The sequence below is a fragment of the Triticum aestivum genome, chromosome 7D (assembly GCF_018294505.1).
Source record: "Triticum aestivum cultivar Chinese Spring chromosome 7D, IWGSC CS RefSeq v2.1, whole genome shotgun sequence".
In the NCBI taxonomy this organism is placed as follows: Eukaryota; Viridiplantae; Streptophyta; class Magnoliopsida; order Poales; family Poaceae; genus Triticum; species Triticum aestivum.
The window spans coordinates 191621925-191645915 of NC_057814.1; positions in this window are offsets into that span (position 1 = coordinate 191621925).

Genomic DNA, 23991 nt, shown 5'->3' on the forward strand with positions numbered 1-23991 from the left:
CTCATGTCTATGGTTAGGAAACATAACCATCTTTGATCAATGAGCTAGTCAAGTAGAGGCATACTAGTGACACTATGTTTGTCTATGTATTCACACATGTATTACGTTTCCGGTTAATACAATTCTAGCATGAATAATAAAAAAATTCATGAGAATAAGGAAATAAATAACAACTTTATTATTGCCTCTAGGGCATATTTCCTTCAGTCTCCCACTTGCTCTAGAGTCAATAATCTAGTTCACATCGCATGTGATTTAACACCAATAGTTCACATCACCATGTGATTAACACCCGTAGTTCACATCGTCATGTGACCAACACCCAAAGGGTTTACTAGAGTCAATAATATAGTTCACATCGCTATGTGATTAACACCCAAAGAGTACTAAGGTGTGATCATGTTTTTCTTGTGAGAGAAGTTTAGTCAACGGGTCTGCCACATTCATATCCGTATGTATTTTACAAATTTCTATGTCAACAATGCTCTGCACGGAGCTACTCTAACTAATTGCTCCCACTTTCAATATGTATCCAAATTGAGACTTAGAGTCATCTAGATCAGTGTCAAAAATTGCATCGACATAACCCTTTACGACGAACCTTTTGTCACCTCCATAATGGAGAGAAACATATCCTTATCCACTAAGGATAATTTTGACCGCTGTCAAGTCATCTACTCCTAGATCACTATTGTACTCCCTTGCTAAACTCAGTGTAGGGTATACAATAGATCTGGTACACAGCATGGCATACTTTATATAACCTATGGCTGAGGCATAGGGAATGACTTTCATTCTCTTTCTATCTTCTGCCGTGGTCGGGCTTTGAGTCTTACTCAATTTCACACCTTATAACACAAGCAAGAACTCTTTCTTTGACTGTTCCAGTTTGAACTACTTCAAAATCTTGTCAAGGTATGTACTCATTGAAAAAAAACTTATCAAGCGTCTTGATCTATCTCTATAGATCTTGATGCTCAATATATAAGCAGCTTCACCAAGGTCTTTCTTTGAAAAACTCCTTTCAAACACTCCTTTATGCTTTGCAGAATAATTCTACATTACTTTCGATCAACAATATGTCATTCACATATACTTATCAGAAATGTTGTAGTGCTCCCACTCACTTCTTGTAAATACAGGCTTCACCGCAAGTCTGTATAAAACTATATGCTTTGATCAACTTATCAAAGCATATATTCCAACTCCGAGATGCTTGCACCAGTCCATAGATGGATCGCTGGAGCTTACATATTTTGTTAGCACCTTTAGGATTGACAAACCTTCTGGTTGCATCGTATACAACTCTTCTTTAATAAATCCATTAAGGATTGCATTTTTGTTATCCATTTGCCAGATTTCTTAAAATGCGGCAATTGCTAACATGATTCGGACAGACTTAAGCATAGATACGAGTGAGAAACTCTCATCGTAGTCAACACCTTGAACTTGTCGAAAACCTTTTGTGACAATTCTAGCTTTGTAGATAGTAACACTACTATCAGCGTCCTTCTTCCTCTTGAAGATCCATTTAATCTCAATGGCTCGCCGATCATTGGGCAAGTCAATCAAAGTCCATACTTTGTTCTCATACATGGATCCCATCTCAGATTTCATGTCCTCAAGCCATTTTGCGGAATCTGGGCTCATCATCGCTTCCTCATAGTTTGTAGGTTCGTCATGGTCAAGTAACATGACCTCCAGAACAGGATTACCGTACTACTCTGGTGCGGATCTCACTCTGGTTGACCTACGAGGTTCGGTAGTAACTTGATCTGAAGTTACATGATCATCATCATTAGCTTCCTCACTAATTGGTGTAGGAGTCACAGGAACAAATTTCTGTGATGAACTACTTTCCAATAAGGGAGCAAGTACAGTTACCTCACCAAGTTCTACTTTCCTCCCACTCACTTCTTTCACGAGAAACTCCTTCTCTAGAAAGGATCCATTATAAGCAAAGAATATCTTGCCTTCGGATCTGTGATAGAAGGTGTACCCAACTGTCTCCTTTGGGTATCCTATGAAGACACATTTCTCCGATTTGGGTTTGAGCTTATCAGGATGGAGCTTTTTCACATAAGCATCGCAACCCCAAATTTTAAGAAGCGACAACTTTGGTTTCTTGCCAAACCACAGTTCATATGGTGTCATCTCAACGAATTTAGATGGTGCCCTATTTAACGTGAATGCAGTTGTCTCTAATGCATAACCCCAAAACGATAGTGGTAGATTGGTAAGAGACATCATAGATCACACCATATCTAATAAAGTACGGTCACGATGTTCGGACACACCATTACGCAGTGGTGTTCCAGGTGGCGTGAGTTGCGAAACTATTCCGCATTGTTTCAAATGAAGACCAAACTCATAACTCAAATATTCTCCTCCAGATCAGATCGTAGAAACTTTATTTTCTTGTTACGATGATTTTCCACTTCACTCTGAAATCGTTTGAACTTTTCAAATGTTTTAGACTTATGTTTCATCAAGTAGATATACCCATATCCACTCAAATCATCTGTGAAGGTCAGAAAATAATGATACCCGCCGCGAGCCTTGATATTCATCAGACCACATACATCAGTGTGTATGATTTCCAACAAATCTGTTGCTCGCTCCATTGTTTCGGAGAACGGAGTCTTAGTCATCTTGCCCATGAGGCATGGTTCGCAAGCATCAAGTGATTCATAATCAAGTGATTCCAAAAGTCCATTAGCATGGAGTTTCTTCATGCGTTTTACACCAATATGACCTAAACGGCAGTGCCACAAATAAGTTGCACTATCAGTATTAACTTTGCATCTTTTGGCTTCAATATTACGAAAATGTGTATCACCACGATCGAGATCCAACAAACCATTTTCATTGGGTGTATGACCATTGAAGGTTTTATTCATGTAAATAGAACAACAATTATTCTCTAATTTAAATGAATAACCGTATTGCAACAAACATGATCAAATCATATTCATGCTCAACGCAAACACCAAATAACACTTATTTAGTTTCAACACTAATCCCGAAGTATAGGGAGTGTGCGATGATGATCATATCAATCTTGGAACCACTTCCAACACACATCGTCACTTCACCCTTAAATAGTCTCTGTTCATTCTGCAACTCCCGTTTCGAGTTACTACTCTTAGCAACTGAACCAGTATAAAATAACGAGGGGTTGCTACGAACACTAGTAAAACACACATCAATAATCTGTATATCAAATATACCTTTGTTCACTTTGCCATCCTTCTTATCCGCCAAATACTTGGGCAGTTCCGCTTCTAGTGACCAGTTGTAGCGACCCGACCTCAGACGGTCAAGTGTCTATGCTTAAGTGTCATCCCTGGATCGGTATGCTGACACACACAATACTCGAGGATTTATAACAGAGGTAAATCACATGTATAAAGTAACGTAAATGCTATTACCTCAATCCAAATAGCGGAAGTAACAACAAGGTTGTGGATTCCCATCAACACCAACGGCAAGGTTGAGTGTAGAAATCGTAACCCTAACGTATCACTTACTCGTCGTAAGAATCCTGCAACATGAGACGTTGCAGCCACAAAGGGTCAGTACATTGAATGTACTGCCAAATTCACACCATAGAGTAATGATGAATAAAGGCTATCACTACATGCATATTTGGCTGGTGGAAAAGCACTATGGTTATAATGTTTTTGCGAAAAGCCAATTTTTCCCTACTACAAAGGAATATAATTTATTTACTACAAAGTTGGTTGAAAATATTCAGAAGGTTCCTCCAACTCAATCCCAAATTAACATCAATAACCCAACAAATCATTTAAGTAACGTGATGAGATCAATATGATAATCCAAGAACCAGATACCCAAGATGTCCATAACCGGGGATACGGCTAATCATGATTAGTTTGTCCACTCTGCAGAGGTTTGCGCACTTTTCCCCACAAGACTCGATCTCCTCTGTTTGATTTCTCGCACTACATGGTGTTTGAGAAACGGACGACCAAGACACAGTCTTTCAGAAACAATAACTCTTTACTCCGGGTGGACAGTTACACCTACTTTCCCCTACATCTGGTAGCCCACCTCTTCAAGAGGTCATGTAACCTACTCAACTATGCTAGAGCACATAATAGCTTGTGGCTGCACACGGAAGTTTCTAGCATGAATAATCTCATGATCCCTTTGAGCCTGGGTGGCGGTCCATAGGATAATCTCACGGGTACTCCGGGATATCCAAAAATACAGGCAACACTGGGTTCCCCAGGTGCCTCAGTCCACCCAGATGTGAATTAAAGTAACCACCTTAAGTTGAACCATTAATTAACATCCTCACATCTGTCATGGAAATTCACTCAAACCGAATCCACGTCTACGAGCATAGCATAGCAATATAAGCATAACGTAGAAGTAACTCCCAAGGTTTGAATGCAGGGCAATAGGTTCCTACCTCATCAACTACTTCCCAATACCCACATGTTATCAATCCTACTCATGCAATGTTTGAGGGGTGAAACTAATGCATAAAAACTGGGTATGAAGGGGATATGATCAAAGCGTGAACTTAAATGTATTGTTGATGAAGATGATTCGCATTCATAACTCTTGATAGGTCTACTCGTCACACTCCGGTCAATCTATCGTAAGCAATCAATGGTAACCACACATAAGCAATCACTCAAAAGATCGGGAAAAACGAAGAAGACAATTCGGAAAGCATCAAAACCAAGCAAATAACTCTTTGCAACATAAACAATTTCTAACAGTACCAAAATTATGTGAATTTGGCCTTATCAGAAATTTTAGGTCAAGAGCTTTAATTTGCAAAAAGAATCAACTAACAGAGTTATAAAACTGAAGTTATGATCAAACGAAGTTCAAATACAAAACTGTTTGAATTCAATTTTTAAAACTTTCAAAAATATGTTTAAGTTGGATTACTGGATAGAGGGAATCATAACGAAGACGTGAGCGTTGGTTTCGCTGGATTTGAATAAACGAGTAAAAAGTAACAAAGTTTTGAAGATTAGGGACTAATCTGTAAATAAAATATTCACGGATGGGTCCCTGGCCAAAATTAAAAGGAAAAAGAAAAATACTAAACAACAAACGTTCGCTGCCGAACGCTAACTAACGAATCTGTCCACTCCAGATCCTAAACGAGCGAACGTCCACTAATAAAAAACGTTCGGGAAAAATCGAAGAAAACAAAAATAAACCGGGGCGGCTCGGCGGTTTTACAGGCGGTTTTCGTCGATTTTTCTTCATCGACGGCGGCGAGGTCAACGACGAGGCGGGGTGGCGGCTCCGGCGATGACAGTAGGCGGCGCAGGCGTCGGCGCAAGCAGCGGCGGCAGCGAGGTGCGGCTATGGCGGCGGAGAGCGGTGGCGTGCAGTAGCGGGCGGCGGCGGCGCAGATCTTGTGGGCGGCGGCGCGGTGGTTTGCGGCGCGGGCGGCGGCTCGGCGGCTAGAAGCGAGGAGAGAGAAGAGAGAGGGGGCCGGGGCTCCGGATTTATATGCGGGAGGAGGCGGCGCGGAGCTTGCGGGAGGGGCAACGGCGGCGGTGTCCGCGCCGGACACGGGCGGCGGCGGCGCGTGCAGCACCCGGACTCGGGGCGAAGGCGGCGCCCGGTTTGGGCCGGCTGGCTGGCTGGGCCGTGGCCTAGTCGGTCGGCGCGAGAGAGTTTTTTTTAAAACATTTTCTCAGACAAATAGAATAAAAAAATATTATATAGGCATATAATATATCAAAATTTCCAGAAAAAGATTTCCTACAGCATAAACATTTTCTAGAGTCAAAAAAATCCAATAAAATCATTTAAAAATACTAAAATGATTTCAAATTTATTTCTCTCCAATTTTCAATTGTAGGGAATCATGTTACCCTAATTTCCATATATTTCATTTTGGAGAAAAATAATTTGAAATAAAAACCAAATAACTACAAATTGGAAATAATTTCAAAGGGGCTTTTAAAATTGATTCTTCGAAACTCCCAACTCATATTTCATCTGTTTTGAAGAAGTCATTTATCTTCTCTCATGAAAATCATTGAGTTGCATGAAGTTTATGAATTTGCAATATTTCCAAATAAAATTCAAATCTTTTCAAAGCCCTTTTCATTTATTTAAAATGGAAGAAGTCATGTCATCTTCTCTCGAGGGTTTTGTGATGAAAAGAATTTGAATTCATGGAGATCATAAAAGCAAAAAGAAAGTTTGGAAAGTCCTTTTATTCCCTCTCATTTAACTTTCAAAAAGTTTCGAATTTCTCTCAATCAATCACACAAGTATCAAACAATCAGTCAAATCTATCTATTTATTATAACATTCCAAAATTTAGAATTTTGGGATGTTACAAACCTACCACCCTTAAAATGAATCTCGTCCTCAAGATTCGGAGAGGCTAGAAAGAAATAGGTTAGGGTTTGGGGGTCTTCTCAAAATCCGTTGATCATCACAGGGGGTCTGGGTGCTACCACCCTTAGAAACATGGTTACGGTTCCATCAAAACTCATGTACTCCATCCTTCTTGTTGACAGGGTCGGTCTTCTCAGACTCTCGGGAAAATTTCTTCTCTGACTCTTCCGGTAGTGGCATAACCTTTTCCTTAATTCTTCTGTATCCTTTCTTCTTGGTAAGGTTATTTCGTGACTGGGTCTTCTGTGCTGACGGGTCTGGCGCCACTACTAAACAACTATCGATATCTCAGGGGGGTCGACAATTTATGGTTTCTCCTGCAGAAAATGGGTCTGGGTTGAACCTCACCGTATGACCTACGATTGGCAACAACTGCCTTGTACAAGGGGAAAATTGTCATACCATTCTAAGGTTTAAAGAAGGTTTTGATCGTCGTCTCTCTACTATAGGTAAGTAACTCAAAATTTACCATCCCATATAGCAAAGCGAATAATAAGAGTAAGTTGGTATGGTGATCAATCTATCCCGCACCCAAATCATTACCCGGTATATGGTTTAGCGAATCTCGCATTCTAACACTCGGTCATCCTCACAAGCATTGCAGAATTTTCTCTTGTCAACGAACTAGGTTCGGATACATCCATTGATTCTGCAAGCCAAACATACATCTATCGTTCCTTCACAACTCTCAGGTTTTGCGTAAACTCCTATAAAATCGTCTGTGGGTAAAAACACATCCTCTTCCAGGGTTTTTCCTTCAGCAAGAGTGTGCTTGCTTCTTGGCAGGTCCTGGGGCCTGTGGGTTATGGCCCATCTCATCACTTGTAAACCGTGAACTCATCATCTGGGCAGCTGATATTATTCCAACATCCAGCTTCCTAGTATACTTAAAATCCATCCAATTGTATTGTCTCCCTTCCTTCTGTTGGTACCAAACTAAAACGTGATTACTCAGACTCATCACGAAGTTACAATTGCTCCATATTACCAACATTCTACCTCCTTTATATCCAATAATACTTCATCTCTTCATATCCTTCGGGCATCCCACATATCGAGATAAAACTCGTACTTACTCTGTCTGAAGTCCATTTCGTGGAATATGATTATCCTTTCCAGGGTCAAATCTCCTCACAGGGTACTACCACCCTTAAAATGCTCCAATTCCTCCATAGACCGTATTTCTCATATCCTCGAAAATGGTCAAAATCTTTCTTCACAGAGTAACAACTTATAAAATCCATATCGGTACCAACGATGCTAACTTTATTGATTCTCCAATTATTACAATCTCCTGCATTTCCATTACATGCCTCAACTCAACACTTCAATACAAAAGAGTTGTTCCTACTACTTCTACTACTACTACTACCATACTTCTCAAAGACACAACTAATTATCACAAGTCTCCTTCTCCTTGGGACAATCTCTGGCAAAGTGCCCTGCTTCATTAGAACAAAAACATATTACTTCTGACATGTCTTGAGGTTTCCTTTTTGGGCAACTGTTGAAGTAGTGCCCTCACTCCTTGCACCTGAAACAGGTGCTATGACTCAGGTCCTTCCTGGAATCCAATCTACTTCTCTTCCTGGACTTTTCCGTTCCAATCAGGGCTTCTATTTCCTGTGGGTCATACTCTACTTCCTCCGTCGGGAATTCTACTAGATCCCCATTCATACAATTCTGGGAGATGTGTCCTTCTTCTCCACATGAATAGCATGACTTGGTACAGGGTTTAATTGGTTCTTCTTTGGGTGTGTCCTCCACCTCTTCCTTCATCACTTGTTCTTCTAGAATTTCCATGAGGGCTCCTTTCATTGCTTCTTTCTTCTGCTGGATGGTTCTTTGTACCATGGGGTAAATGTGACACTGAGCAGGGTAGTGGGTAGTCCCTTCACATAAGAACAAGTAATCTGCCTAGTTGGGCATTCTTCAGCTGGGTGACTTCCTTCACAATGAGGGCATTCATCCTTGTGTTCTTTATGGTTGTGTCCTATTTCTCCACAAAGCTTGCATGCACAAGTTTTCTTCATATCCTTTCCATAAGGCTTCAATTTTTGGGACACAAACCAAAATTTTAGCAGAGTCAACTTAAATTCCTTCCTGGTGGTTACTCCTTGCCATCCCTTCATGGTTTGGTACATCCTCCACCAAGTAGCAGCACCTATTTCAAAGCACTGAAGAGCATGCTGGGTCATATCCTTTCCAGCTATAGTGTTATTCTTCATATGATCTTCCATGTTCTGAATCCATCGGTCTGTCTCCAATTGACTCATCGATCCAGAAAATACAAGCTCATCTCCATTCATCCTCTATTGGTTCTAAGGGCTCTGGGGTGGGATAAGAGAGATAGAGAGGGATGCACACAATACAACCAAAAGTTTTGAAAAGACAGATTTTTATTGTGGCTGACGAAAAAACATCAAACAAATGACAGCTCACAATCGTCGCATCTACGTAGGTATATAACAGGGGTTTGGTCTTCTAAAGGTCAATAAATCTTCAAAGTCACCAAACTCTTTGATTCTTGTTCATGTCTCCGATGGCTTCTTCCGATCATGCTTGTCCTACTCAAGTTCTTTTGCCAGATCATCTCTGTTGTTGCAAAGTCTATCGTGACGTCCTTTAATATTTCTGGAGTTGCGTTCCAAACTTCTGGGTTTCAACAGCCTTGGCATGAACCATGGTCCTATTATCCTTCCGTTCTTGATGAATCTCCATTATCTCGAGGTTTTGCTCCTCCAGCTTGGCTACTTTCAGTTTCTGGTCCCGAGTTCTTCACGAAATGCTTCTTTGTCAAAATACGGCTTCCTGCAGGTCCATCTTATAACTCCTGATGTAATTCTTCAGATCCCGGTGATACACCAGCTAAGGTTAAACTTCATCTTTTGCTGATAGGTGCTCCATCAGCATTCTCCCATCCAATCCTTCCAAAAAAATGCATGCTTAACTTACCACGGTGCCAATAGCATAAGCGGGCGATAATACCATGGATAGCCGTGTTTCTGCCCTTGTCATTGCCATGAGCTATCATTCCATAATTGATATCTCCTGCCTTAGGGTTTTCTTGACAAAAACTTTGAGTTCTAATGCTCCATGTTCCGGTCTTTCTCCGATACATCTTGATCTCGGGTATTGACAGCTTCCATAGTCTTCCAAGTTCCATAAGGGTAGCCTTCCTAGGTCATACAAATTTGGGAATTCTTCAGAGCCTTCAAATCCTCCTAGTCTTCGGAGTCTTCAACCGTTGTAGTTTCCATTATCATAATGCATAGTAAAATCCTCTTCATTCCGAAGTGGTCTTGGTTGTCCAATATCTTGTACTTCTTGGAGTGGTCGCATTTGTTGAATCTTCGAGTGGTCAAAAGGGGAAAAGGATATGGTCTCACTTAAAAGGGAATTTTTGAATAAGCTCAGAAGAGAAGAGAGGTAAAAGATATTTTTTAAAAGAAAGTTGTAGAGAAAAATCTTTTCCTATGGCTTGCCAGTTTCTAGGCTCACGTCCTACAGTCAACATGTGCTCTGATACCATCTTGTAGCGAACCGACCTCAGACGGTCAAGTCTCTGTGCTTAAGTGTCATCCCTGGATCGGTATGCTGACACACACAGTACTCGAGGATTTATAACAGAGGTAAATCACATGTATAAAGTAACGTAAATGCTATTACCTCAATCCAAATAGCGGAAGTAACAACAAGGTTGTGGATTCCCATCAACACCAACGGCAAGGTTGAGTGTAGAAATCGTAACCCTAACGTATCACTTACTCGTCGTAAGAATCCTGCAACATGAGACGTTGCAGCCACAAAGGGTCAGTACATTGAATGTACTCGCAAATTCACACCATAGAGTAATGATGAATAAAGGCTATCACTACATGCATATTTGGCTGGTGGAAAAGCTCTATGGTTATAATGTTTTTGTGAAAAGCCAATTTTTCCCTACTGCAAAGGAATATAATTTATTTAACTACAAAGTTGGTTGAAAATATTGAGAAGGTTCCTCCAACTCAATCCCAAATTAACATCAATAACCCAACAAATTATTTAAGTAACGTGATGAGATCAATATGATAATCCAAGAACCAGATACCCAAGATGTCCATAACCGGGGACACGACTAATCATGATTAGTTTGTACACTCTGTAGAGGTTTGCGCACTTTTCCCCACAAGACTCAATCTCCTCCGCTTGATTTCTCGCACTGCATGGTGTTTGAGAAACGGACGACCGAAACACAGTCTTTCAGAAACAATAACTCTTTACTCCGGGTGGACAGTTACACCTACTTTGCCCTACATCTTCAAGAGGTCATGTAACCTACTCAACTATGCTAGAGCCCATAATAGCTTGTGGCTGCACACGGAAGTTTCTAGCATGAATAATCTCATGATCCCTTTGAGCCTGGGTGGCTGTCCATAGGATAATCTCACGGGTACTCCGGGATATCCAAAAATACAGGCAACACTGGGTTCCCCAGGTGCCTCAATCCACCCAGATGTGAATTAAAGTAACCACCTTAAGTTGAACCATTAATTAACATCCTCACATCTGTCATGGAAATTCACTCAAACCCAATCCACGTCTACGAGCATAGCATAGCAATATAAGCATAATGTAGAAGTAACTCCCAAGGTTTGAATGCAGGGCAATAGGTTCCTACCTCATCAACTACTTCCCAATACCCACAGTTATCAATCCTACTCATGCAATGTTTGAGGGGTGAAACTAATGCATAAAAACTGGGTATGAAGGGGATATGATCAAAGCGTGAACTTGCATGTACTGTTGATGAAGATGATTCGCACTCATAACTCTTGATAGGTCTACTCGTCACACTCCGTTCAATCTATCGTAAGCAATCAATGGTAACCACACATAAGCAATCACTCAAAAGATCGGGAAGAACGAAGAAGACAATTCGGAAAGCATCAAAACCAAGCAAATAACTCTTTGCAACATAAACAAATTCTAACAGTACCAAAATTATGTGAATTTGGCCTTATCAGAAGGTTTAGGTCAAGAGCTTTAATTTGCAAAAAGAATCAACTAAATCGGAGTTATAAAACTGAAGTTATGATCAAACGAAGTTCAAATACAAAACTGTTTGAATTCAATTTTTAATACTTTCAAAAATATGTTTAAGTTGGATTACTGGATAGAGGGAATCATAACGAAGATGTGAGCGTTGGTTTCGCTGGATTTGAATAAACGAGTAAAAAGTAACAAAGTTTTGAAGATTAGGGACTAATCTGTAAATAAAATATTCACGGATGGGTCCCTGGCCGAAATTGAAAGGAAAAAGAAAAATACTAAACAACAAACGTTCGCTGCCAAATGCTAACTAACGAATCTATCCGCTCCAGATCCTAAACGAGCGAACATCCACTAATAAAAAAAGTTCAGGAAAAACCGAAGAAAACAAAAATAAACCGGGGCGGCTCGGCAGTTTTACCGGCGGTTTTCGTCGGTTTTTCTTCGTCGATGGTAGCGAGGTCAACGACGAGGCGGGGCGGCGGCTCCAGCAAGCGAGGCAGCTCCGACAATGACAGTAGGCGGCGCGGGCGTCGGCGCAAGCAGCGGCGGCAGCGAGGCGTGGCTGTGGCGGCAGAGAGCGGTGGCGTGCAGCAGCGGCGGCGGCGGCGCGGTGGTTTGCGACGCGGGCGGCGGCTCTGCGGCGAGAAGCGAGGCGGCGAGGAGAGAGAAGAGAGAGGGGGCCGGGGCTCCGGATTTATATGCGGGAGGAGGCGGCGCGGAGCTTGCGGGGAGGGGCAACGGCGGCGGTGTCCGCGTCGGACACGGGCGGCTGCGGGGCTTGCAGCGCCCGGACACGGGGCAAAGGCGGCGCCCGGTTTGGGCCGGCTGGCTGGCTGGGCCGTGGGCCAGTCGGTCGGCGCGAGAGTGTTTTTTTTAAACATTTTCTCAGACAAACAAAATAAAAAAATATTATATAGGCATATAATATATCAAAATTTTGAGAAAAAGAATTCCTACAGCATGAACATTTTCTAGAGTCAAATAAAATCCACACAATTTCAAATAATTCAAAGAGTGCTACTACCCTACAAAAAATCCAATAAAATCATTTTAAAAATACCAAAATGATTTCAAATTTATTTCTCTCCAATTTTCAATTGTAGGGAATCATGTTACCCTAATTTCCATATATTTTATTTTTGGAGAAAAATAATTTGAAATAAAAACCAAATAACTCCAAATTGGAAATAATTTCAAAGGGGCTTTTAAAATTGATTCTTCGAAACTCCCAACTCATATTTCAACTGTTTTGAAGAAGTCATTTTATCTTCTCTCATGAAAATCATTGAGTTGCATGAAGTTTATGAATTTGAAATATTTCCAAATAAAATTCAAATCTTTTTAAAGCCCTTTTCATTTATTTAAAATGGAAGAAGTCATGTCATCTTCTCTCGAGGGTTTTGTGATGAAAAGAATTTGAATTCATGGAGATCATAAAAGCAAAAAGAAAGTTTGGGAAAGTCCTTTTATTCCCTATCATTTAACTTCCAAAAAGTTTCGAATTTCTCTCAATCAATCACACAACAATCAAACAATCAATCAAATATATCTATTTATTATAATATTTCAAAATTAGAATTTTGGGATGTTACACCAGTCCCTTTGAAGTAGAAGCACTTAGTCTCAGGCTTAGGTACAGACTTGGGCTTCTTCACTTGAGTAGCAACTTGCTTGCCATTCTTCTTGAAGTTGCCCTTCTTCCCTTTGCCCTTTTATTGAAACTAGTGGTCTCGTCAACCATCAACACTTGATTCTCTTTCTTGATATGTACCTTCGTCGATTTCAGCATCACGAAGAGCTCGGGAATTACTTCCGTTATCCCTTGCATATTATAGTTCATAACGAAGTTCTACTAACTTGGTGATGGTGACTAGAGAATTCTATCAATCACTATCTTATTTGGAAGATTAACTCCCACTTGATTCAAGCGATTGTAGTACCCAGAAAATCTGAGCACATGCTCACTGCTTGAGCTATTCTCCTCCATCTTGTAGGCAAAGTACTGTCAGAGGTCTCATACCTCTCGACACGGGCATGAGTATGAAATACCAATTTCAACTCTTGGAACATCTTATATGCTCTGTGGCGTTCAAAACATTTTTGAAGTCCCAGTTCTAAGCCGTAAAGCATGGTGCACTTAACTATCAAGTAGTCATCATACCGAACTTTTGTCAAAATGTTCATAACGTCTGCATCTGCTCCTGCAATAGGTCTGTCACCTAGCGGTGCATCAAGGACATAATTCTTCTGTGCAGCAATGAGGATAAACCTCAGATAATGGATCCAATCCGCATCATTGCTATTAACATCTTTCAACTTAGTTTTTCTCTAGGAACATATAAAAAATAAACGGGGAGCAACATCGCGAGCTATTGAGCTACAACATAGATATGCTAATACTACAGGACTAAGTTCATGATAAATTAAAGTTCAATTAATCATATTACTTAAGAACTCCCACTTAGATAGACATCCCTCTAATCTTCTAAGTGATCACGTGATCCATATCAACTAAACCATGTCCGATCATCACGTGAGATGGAGTAGTTTCAATGGTGAACATCACTATGTTGATCATATCTACTATATGATTCATGCTCGACCTTTCGGTCTCAGTGTTCCGAGGCCATATCTGTTATATGCTAGGCTCGTCAAGTTTAACCTGAGTATTCCGCGTGTGCAACTGTTTTGCACCCGTTGTATTTGAACGTAGAGCCTATCACACCCGATCATCACGTGGTGTCTCGGCACGAAGAACTTTCGCAACGACGCATACTCAGGGAGAACAATTATACCTTGATAATTTAGTGAGAGATCATCTTATAATGCTACCGTCTATCTAAGCAGAATAAGATGTATAAAAGATAAACATCACATGCAATCAATATAAGTGAATGATGTGGCCATCATCATCTTGTGCTTGTGATCTCCATCTCTGAAGCACCGTCATGATCACCATCGTCAGCGGCGCGACACCTTGATCTCCATCGTAGCATCGTTGTCGTGTCGCCAACTTATGCTTTTACGACTATCGCTACCGCTTAGTGATAAGTAAAGCATTACAGGGTGTTTGCATTGCATACAATAAAGCGACAACCATATGGCTCCTGCCAGTTGCCGATAACTCGGTTACAAAACACGATCATCTCATACAATAAAATATAGCATCATGCCTTGACCATATCACATCACAACATGCCCTGCAAAAACAAGTTAGACGTCCTCTACTTTGTTGTTGCAAGTTTTACGTGGCTGCTATGGGCTGAGCAAGAACCGTTCTTACCTACGCATCAAAACCACAACGATAGTTTGTCAAGTTGGTGCTGTTTTAACCTTCGCAAGGACCGGGCGCAGTTCAACTAAAGTTGGAGAAACTGACACCCGCTAGTCACCTGTGTGCATAGCACGGCGGTAAAACCAGTCTCGCATAAGCATAATTGTAATGTCGGTCTGGGCCGCTTCATCCAACAATACCGTCGAACCAAAGTATGACATGCTGGTAAGCAGTATGACTTGTATCGCCCACAACTCACTTGTGTTCTACTCGTGCATATAACATCTACGCATAAAACCAGGCTCGGATGCCACTGTTGGGCAACGTAGTAATTTAAAAAAAATTCCTACGCACACGCAAGATCATGGTGATGCATAGCATGGAGAGGGGAGAGTGTGTCCACGTACCCTCGTAGACCGAAAGTGGAAGCGTTAGGACAACGCGGTTGATGTAGTCGTACGTCTTCATGATCCGACCGATCAAGTACCGAACGCACGGCACCTCCGAGTTCAGCACACGTTCAGCCCGATGACGTCCCTCGAACTCCGATCCAGCCGAGTCTTGAGGGAGAGTTTCGTCGGCACGACGGCATGGTGACGATGATGATGTTCTACCGACGCAGGGCTTTGTTGGGGAACGTAGCAGAAATTCAAAATTTTCTACGCATCACCAAGATCAATCTATGGAGTAATCTAGAAACGAGGGGAAGGGGAGTGCATCTACATACCCTTGTAGATCGCGATGCAGAAGCGTTGCAAGAACGCGGATGAAGGAGTCGTACTCGTAGCGATTCCGATCGCGGTTGATTCCGATCTAAGCGCTGAACCACGGCGCCTCCGCGTTCAACACACGTGCAGCCCGGTGACGTCTCCCACGCCTTGATCCAGCAAGGAGAGAGGGAGAGGTTGGGGAAGACTCCGTCCAGCAGCAGCACAACGGCATGGTGGTGATGGAGGAGCGTGGCAATCCCGCAGGGCTTCGCCAAGCACCGCGGGAGAGGAGGAGGAGGGAGAGGGGTAGGGCTGCACCGAAAGAGAGACGTTCTCATGTGTCTTGGGCAGCCCAAACCTCAACTATATATAGGGGGGGAGGGGGCTGCGCCCCCCTCTAGGGTTTCCACCCCAAGAGGAGGCGGCCAGCCCTAGATCCCATCAAGGGGGGCGGCCAAGGAGAGGAGAGGGGGGGGCCACTAGATGGGCCCTAAGGCCCATATGGACCTAGGGTTTGCCCCCTCCCACTCTCCCATGCGCCTTGGGCCTTGGTGAGGGGGCGCACCAGCCCACTTGGGGCTGGTCCCCTCCCACACTTGGCCCACGCAGCCTTCTGGGGCTGGTGGCCCCACTTGGTGGACCCCCGGGACCCTCCCGGTGGTCTCGGTACATTACCGATAACACCCGAAACTTTTCCGGTGACCAAAACAGGACTTCCCATATATAAATCTTTACCTCCGGACCATTCCGGAACTCCTCGTGATGTCCGGGATCTCATCCGGGACTCCGAACAACATTCGGTAACCACGTACATACTTTCCCTATAACCCTAGCGTCATCGAACCTTAAGTGTGTAGACCCTACGGGTTCGGGAACCATGCAGACATGACCGAGACGTTCTCCGGTCAATAACCAACAGCGGGATCTGGATACCCATGTTGGCTGCCACATGTTCCACGATGATCTCATCGGATGAACCACGATGTCGGGGATTCAATCAATCCCATATTCAATTCCCTTTGTCTATCGATATGTTACTTGCCCGAGATTCGATCGTCGGTATCCCGATACCTTGTTCAATCTCGTTACCGGCAAGTCTCTTTACTCGTTCCGTAACTCACATCAACCCGTGATCAACTCCTTGGTCACATTGTGCACATTATGATGATGTCCTACCGAGTGGGCCCAGAGATACCTCTCCGTTTACACGGAGTGACAAATCCCAGTCTCGATTCGTGCCAACCCAACAGACACTTTCGGAGATACCTGTAGTGCACCTTTATAGCCACCCAGTTACGTTGTGATGTTTGGTACACCCAAAGCATTCCTACGGTATCCGGGAGTTGCACAATCTCATGGTCTAAGGAAATGATACTTGACATTAGAAAAGCTCTGAGCAAACGAACTACACGATCTTGTGCTAGGCTTAGGATTGGGTCTTGTCCATCACATCATTCTCCTAATGATGTGATCCCGTTATCAACGACATCCAATGTTCATGGTCAGGAAACCGTAACCATCTATTGATCAACGAGCTAGTCAACTAGAGGCTTACTAGGGACATGGTGTTGTCTATGTATCCACACATGTATCTGAGTTTCCTTTCAATACAATTCTAGCATGGATAATAAACGATTATCACGAACAAGGAAATATAATAATAACTAATTTATTATTGCCTCTAGGGCATATTTCCAACAGTCTCCCACTTTCACTAGAGTCAATAATCTAGTCCACATCACCATGTGATTAACACTCATAGGTCACATCACCATGTGACCAACATCCAAAGAGTTTACTAGAGTCAACAATCTAGTTCACATCACTATGTGATTAACACTCAATGAGTTCTGGTTTGATCATGTTATGCTTGTGAGAGAGGTTATTTAGTCAACGGGTCTGAACCTTTCAGATCCGCGCGTGCTTTACGAATATCTATGTCATCTTGTGGTTGCTACCACGCGCTATTTGGAGCCATTTCAAATAATTGCTCTACTATATGAATCTGGTTTACTACTCAGAGCCATCCGGATTAGTGTCAAAGTTCGCATCGACGTAACCCTTCACGACGAACTCCTTTTCACCTCCATAATCGAGAAAATTCCTTAGTCCACTAGATACTAAGGATAAGTTCGACCGCTGTCATGTGATCCATTCCCGGATCACTATTGTACCCCTTGACCAACTCATGGCAAGGCACACTTCATGTGCGGTACACAGCATAGCATACTGTAGAGCCTACGTCTGAAGCATAGGGGACGGCCTTCGTCCTTTCTCTCTCTTCTGCTGTGGTCAGGTCTTCAGTCTTACTCAATACTCACACCTTATAACACAGCCAAGAACTCCTTCTTTGCTGATCTATTTTGAACTCTTTCAAAATCATGTCAAGGTGTGCATTCTTTGAAAGTATCATCGGGCGTCTTGATCTATCTCTATAGATCTTGATACCCAATATGTAACCGGCTTTTATCTAGGTCTTCCTTTGAAAAACTCCTTTCAAACAACCCTTTATGTTTTCCAGAAATATTACATCATTTCAGATCAACAATATGTCATTCACATATACTTATCAGAAATGTTGTAGCGCTCCCACTCACTTTATTGTAAATACAAGTTTCTAACAAACTTTGTATAAACCCAAAAACTTTGATCACTCCATCAAAGCGTATATTCTGACTCCGAGATGCTTGCTCTAGTCCATGGAAGGATCGCTGGAGCTAGCATATCTTTTAGCATCCTTAGGATCGACAAAACCTTTCTGATTGTATCACATACAACCTTTCCTTACGAAAACTGGTAAGGAAACTTGTTTTGACATCCATCTGCCAGATTTCATAAATGCAGCTAATGCTAACATGATTCCGACGGACTTAAGCATCGCTACGGATGAGAAAATCCCATCGTAGTCAACTCCTTGAACTTGTGAAAATACTCTTTGCCACAAGTCGAGCTTCGTAGACGGTAACATTGCCATCCACGTCCGTCTTCTTCTCAAAGTTCCATTTATCTCGGATTTCATGGCTTCTAACCATTTGTCGGAATATGGGCCCACCATCGCTTCTCCATAGCTCATAGGTTCATCGTTGTCCAACAACATGACTTCCAAGACAGGATCACGCACTACTCTGAAGTATTACGCATCCTCGTCGTCCTACGAGGTTTGGTAATGACTTGATCCGAAGTTTCATGATCACTATCATAAGCTTCCACTTCAAGTGGTGTAGGTGCCACAGGAACAACTTCCTGTGCCCTGCTACACACTAGTTGAAGTGACAGTTCAATAACCTTATCAAGTCTCCACCATCCTCCCACTCAATTCTTTCGAGAGAAACTTTTCCTCGAGAAAGGACCTGTTTCTAGAAGCAATTACTTTTGCTTCCAGATCTGAAATAGGAGGTATACCCAACTGTTTTGGGTATTCTATGAAGACGCATTTATCTGCTTTGGGTTCGAGCTTATCAGCCTGAAACTCTTTCACATAAGCATCGCAGCCCCAAACTTTTAAGAAACGACAACTTAGGTTTCTCTAAACGGTGTCGTCTCAACGGAATTGCGTGGTTCCCCTTTTAAAGTGAATGCGGTTGTCTCTAATGCCTAACCCATAAACGATAGTGGTAATTCGATAAGAGACATCATGGTATGCACCATATCCAATAGGGTGCAGTTATGATGTTCGGACACACCATCACACTGTGGTGTTCCAGGCGATATTAATTGTGAAACACTTTCCACAATGTCTTAATTGTGTGCCAAACTCGTAACTCAGATACTCATCTCTATGATCATATCACAGACATTTTATCCTCTTGTCACGACGATCTTCAACTTCACTCTGAAATTACTTGAACCTTTCAATAATTCAGACTTGTGTTTCATCAAGTAAATACACTCAGCATCTACTCAAATCATCTGTGAAGTAAGAACATAACGATATCCACTGCATGCCTCAGCACTCATTGGACTGCATACACCAAAATGTATTACTTCCAATAAGTTGCTCTCTTGTTCCATCTTACTGAAAACGAGGCCTTGCAGTCATCTTGCCCATGTGGTATGATTTGCATGTCTCAAGTGATTCAAAATCAAGTGAGTCCAAACGATCCATCTGCATGGAGTTTCTTCATGCATATATACCAATAGACATGGTTCGCATGTCTCAATCTTTTCAAAAACGACTGAGTCCAAAGATCCATCTACATGGAGCTTCTTCATGCGTTCTATACCAATATGACTCAAATGGCAGTGCCACAAGTATGTGGTACTATCATTACTATTTTATATCTTTTGGCACGAACATGTGTATCACTGCGATCGAGATTCATTTTAGGTGCAAGACCATTGAAGGTTTTATTCAAATAAACAGAGTAACCATTATTCTCCTTAAATGAATAACTGTATTGCGATAAACATAATCCAATCATGCTCAACGCAAACATCAAATCTCGATAGTAGAGGGAGCATGCGATGCTTGATCACATAAACCTTGGAAACACTTCCAACATACATCGTCATCTCACCTTTAGCTAGTCTCCATTTATTCTGCAGCTTTTATTACTAACACTTAGCAACCGAACCGGTATCTAATACCCTGGTGCTGCTAGGAGTACTAGTAAAGTACACATTCATATAATGTATGTCTAATATACTTCTGTCGACCTTGCCTGCCTTCTCATCTACCAAATATCTAGGGTAGTACTGCTTCAGTGACCGTTCCTCTCATTACAGAAGCACTTAGTCTCGGGTTTGGGTTCAACCTTGGGATTCTTCACTAGGGAAGCAAACGACTTGCTGTTTCATGAAGTATCCCTTTTTTTTGCCCTTGCCCTTCTTAAACTAGTGGTTTTACTAACCATCAACAATTGATGCTCCTTATTGATTTCTACTCTCGCGGTGTCAAACATCGCGAATAGCTGAAGGATCGTCATAACTATCCCTGATATGTTATAGTTCATCACGAAGCTCTACTAGCTTGGTGGTAGTGACTATGGAGAACTATCACTATCTCATCTGGGAGATTAACTCCCACTCGATTCAGCGATTGTGTACTCAGACAATCTGAGCACATGCTCAACGATCTGAGCCTTTTCTCCCTTAGTTTGCAGGCTTAAGAAACTTGTCAGAGGTCTCATACCTCTTGACGTGGGCACTAGTCTGAAATCCCAATTTTAGTCTTCGGAACATCTCATATGTTCTGCGACGTTTCAAAAACATCTTTGGTGCCACAATTATAAACCGTTAGCAATAAGCACTGAACTATCACGTAGTCATCAAAACGTGTATGTCAGATGTTTCGTAACATCTACAGACGACGCTGAGGTTCAGCACACCGAGCGGTGCATTAAGGACATAAGCCTTCTGTGCAGCAATGAGGACAATCCTCAGTTTACGGACCTAGTCCGCATAATTGCTACTACCAACTTTCAACTAAATTTTCTCTAGGAACATATCTTAAACAGTAGAACTAAAGCGCAAGCTATGACATAATTTGCAAAGTCCTTTTGACTATGTTCATGATAATGAAGTTCATCTGATTATTGAACTCCCACTCAGATAGACATCCCTCTAGTCATCTAAGTGATACATGATCCGAGTCAAACTAGGTCGTGTCCGATCATCACGTGAGACGGACTAGTCATCATCGGTGAACATCTCCATGTTGATCGCATCTACTATACGACTCATGTTCGACCTTTCGGTCTCTTGTGTTCCGAGGCCATGTCTGTACATGCTAGGCTCGTCAAGTCAACCTAAGTGTTTCGCATGTGTTCCGAGGCCATGTTTGTACATGCTAGGCTCGACAACACCCGTTGTATTCGAACGTTAGAATCTATCACACCCGATCATCACGTGGTCCTTCAAAACAACGAACCTTCACAACGGTGCACAGTTAGGGGGAACACGTCTCTTGAAATTTTAGTGAGGGATCATCTTACTTACTACCGTCGTTCTAAGAAAATAAGATGATCATTTAGTTAGGGGGAACACATCACATGCAATCAAATAGTGACATGATATGGCCAATATCATTTTGCTCCTTTGATCTCCATCTTCGGGGCACCATGATCATCTTTGTCACCGGCATGACACCATGATCTCCATCATCATGATCTCCATCATTGTGTCTTCATGAAGTTGTCACGCCAACGATTACTTCTACTTCTATGGCTAACGCTCTTAGCAATAAAGTAAAGTAATTTACATGGCGTTATTTAATGACACGCAGGTCATACAAAAAATAAAGACAACTCCTATGGCTCCTGCCGGTTGTCATACTCATCGACATGCAAGTCGTGATTCCTATTACAAGAATATGATCAATCTCATACATCACATATATCATTCATCACATCCTTTTGGCCATATCACATCACATAGCATACCCTGCAAAAACAAGTTAGACGTCCTCTAATTGTTGTTGCATGTTTTACGTGGCTGCTATGGGTTTCTAGCAAGAACATTTCTTACCTACGCAAAAACCACAACGTGATATGCCAATTTCTATTTACCCTTCATAAGGACTCTTTTCATCGAATCCGTTCCGGCTAAAGTGGGAGAGACAGACACCCGCCAGCCACCTTATGCAACTAGTGCATGTCAGTCGGTGGAACCTGTCTCACGTAAGCGTACGTGTAAGGTCGGTCCGGGCCGCTTCATCCCACAATGCCGCCGAAACAAGATAAGACTAGTAGCGGAAAGAAGAATTGGCAACATCTACGCCCACAACTACTTTGTGTTCTACTCGTGCATAGAAACTACGCATAGACCAAGCTCATGATGCCACTGTTGGTGAACGTAGCAGAAATTCAAAATTTTCTACGCATCACCAAGATCAATCTATGGAGTAATCTAGCAACTAGGGGAAGGGGAGTGCATCTACATACCCTTGTAGATCGTGATGCGGAAGCGTTGCAAGAACGCGGATGAAGGAGTCGTACTCGTAGCGATTCAGATCGCGGTTGATTCCGATCTAAGCGCCGAACCACGGCGCCTCCGCGTTCAACACACGTGCAGCCCGGTGACGTCTCCCACGCCTTGATCCAGCAAGGAGAGAGGGAGAGGTTGGGTAAGACTCCGTCCAGCAGCAGCACAACGGCATGGTGGTGATGGAGGAGCGTGGCAATCCCGCAGGGCTTCGCCAAGCACCGCGGGAGAGGAGGAGGAGGGAGAGGGGTAGGGCTGCACCGAAAGAGAGACGTTCTCATGTGTCTTGGGCAGCCCAAACCTCAACTATATATAGGGGGGAGGTGGCTGCGCCCCCCTCTAGGGTTCCCACCCCAAGAGGAGGCGGCCAGCCCTAGATCCCATCAAGGGGGGCGGCCAAGGGGAGGAGAGGGGGGGCGCCCCACTAGATGGGCCCTAAGGCCCATCTGGACCTAGGGTTTGCCCCCTCCCACTCTCCCATGCGCCTTGGGCCTTGGTGGGGGGCGCAACAGCCCACTTGGGGCTGTTCCCCTCCTACACTTGGCCCACGCAGCCTTCTGGGGCTGGTGGCCCCACTTGGTGGACCCCCGGGACCCTCCCGGTGGTCCCGGTACATTACCGATAACACCCGAAACTTTTCCGGTGACCAAAACAGGACTTCCCATATATAAATCTTTACCTCCGGACCATTCCGGAACTCCTCATGACGTCTGGGATCTCATCCGGGACTCCGAACAACATTCGGTAACCACGTACATACTTTCCCTATAACCCTAGCGTCATCGAACCTTAAGTGTGTAGACCCTACGGGTTCGGGAACCATGCAGACATGACCGAGACGTTCTCCGGTCAATAACCAACAGCGGGATCTGGATACCCATGTTGGCTGCCACATGTTCCACGATGATCTCATCGGATGAACCACGATATCGGGGATTCAATCAATCCCGTATTCAATTCCCTTTGTCTATCGATATGTTACTTGCCCGAGATTCGATCGTCGGTATCCCGATACCTTGTTCAATGTCGTTACTGGCAAGTCTCTTTACTCGTTCCGTAACTCACATCATCCCGTGATCAACTCCTTGGTCACATTGTGCACATTATGATGATGTCCTACCGAGTGGGCCCAGAGATACCTCTCCGTTTACACGGAGTGACAAATCCCAGTCTCAATTCGTGCCAACCCAACAGACACTTTCGGAGATACCTGTAGTGCACCTTTATAGCCACCCAGTTACGTTGTGACTACGGTATCCGGGAGTTGCACAATCTCATGGTCTAAGGAAGTGATACTTGACATTAGAAAAGCTCTGAGCAAACGAACTACACGATCTTGTGCTAGGCTTAGGATTGGGTCTTGTCCATCACATCATTCTACTAATGATGTGATCCCGTTATCAACGACATCCAATGTCCATGGTCAGGAAACCGTAACCATCTATTGATCAACGAGCTAGTCAACTAGAGGCTTACTAGGGACATGGTGTTGTCTATGTATCCACACATGTATCTGAGTTTCCTTTCAATACAATTCTAGCATGGATAATAAACGATTATCACGAACAAGGAAATATAATAATAACTAATTTATTATTGCCTCTAGGGCATATTTCCAACAGGCTTCGCCTAAGCACCGCT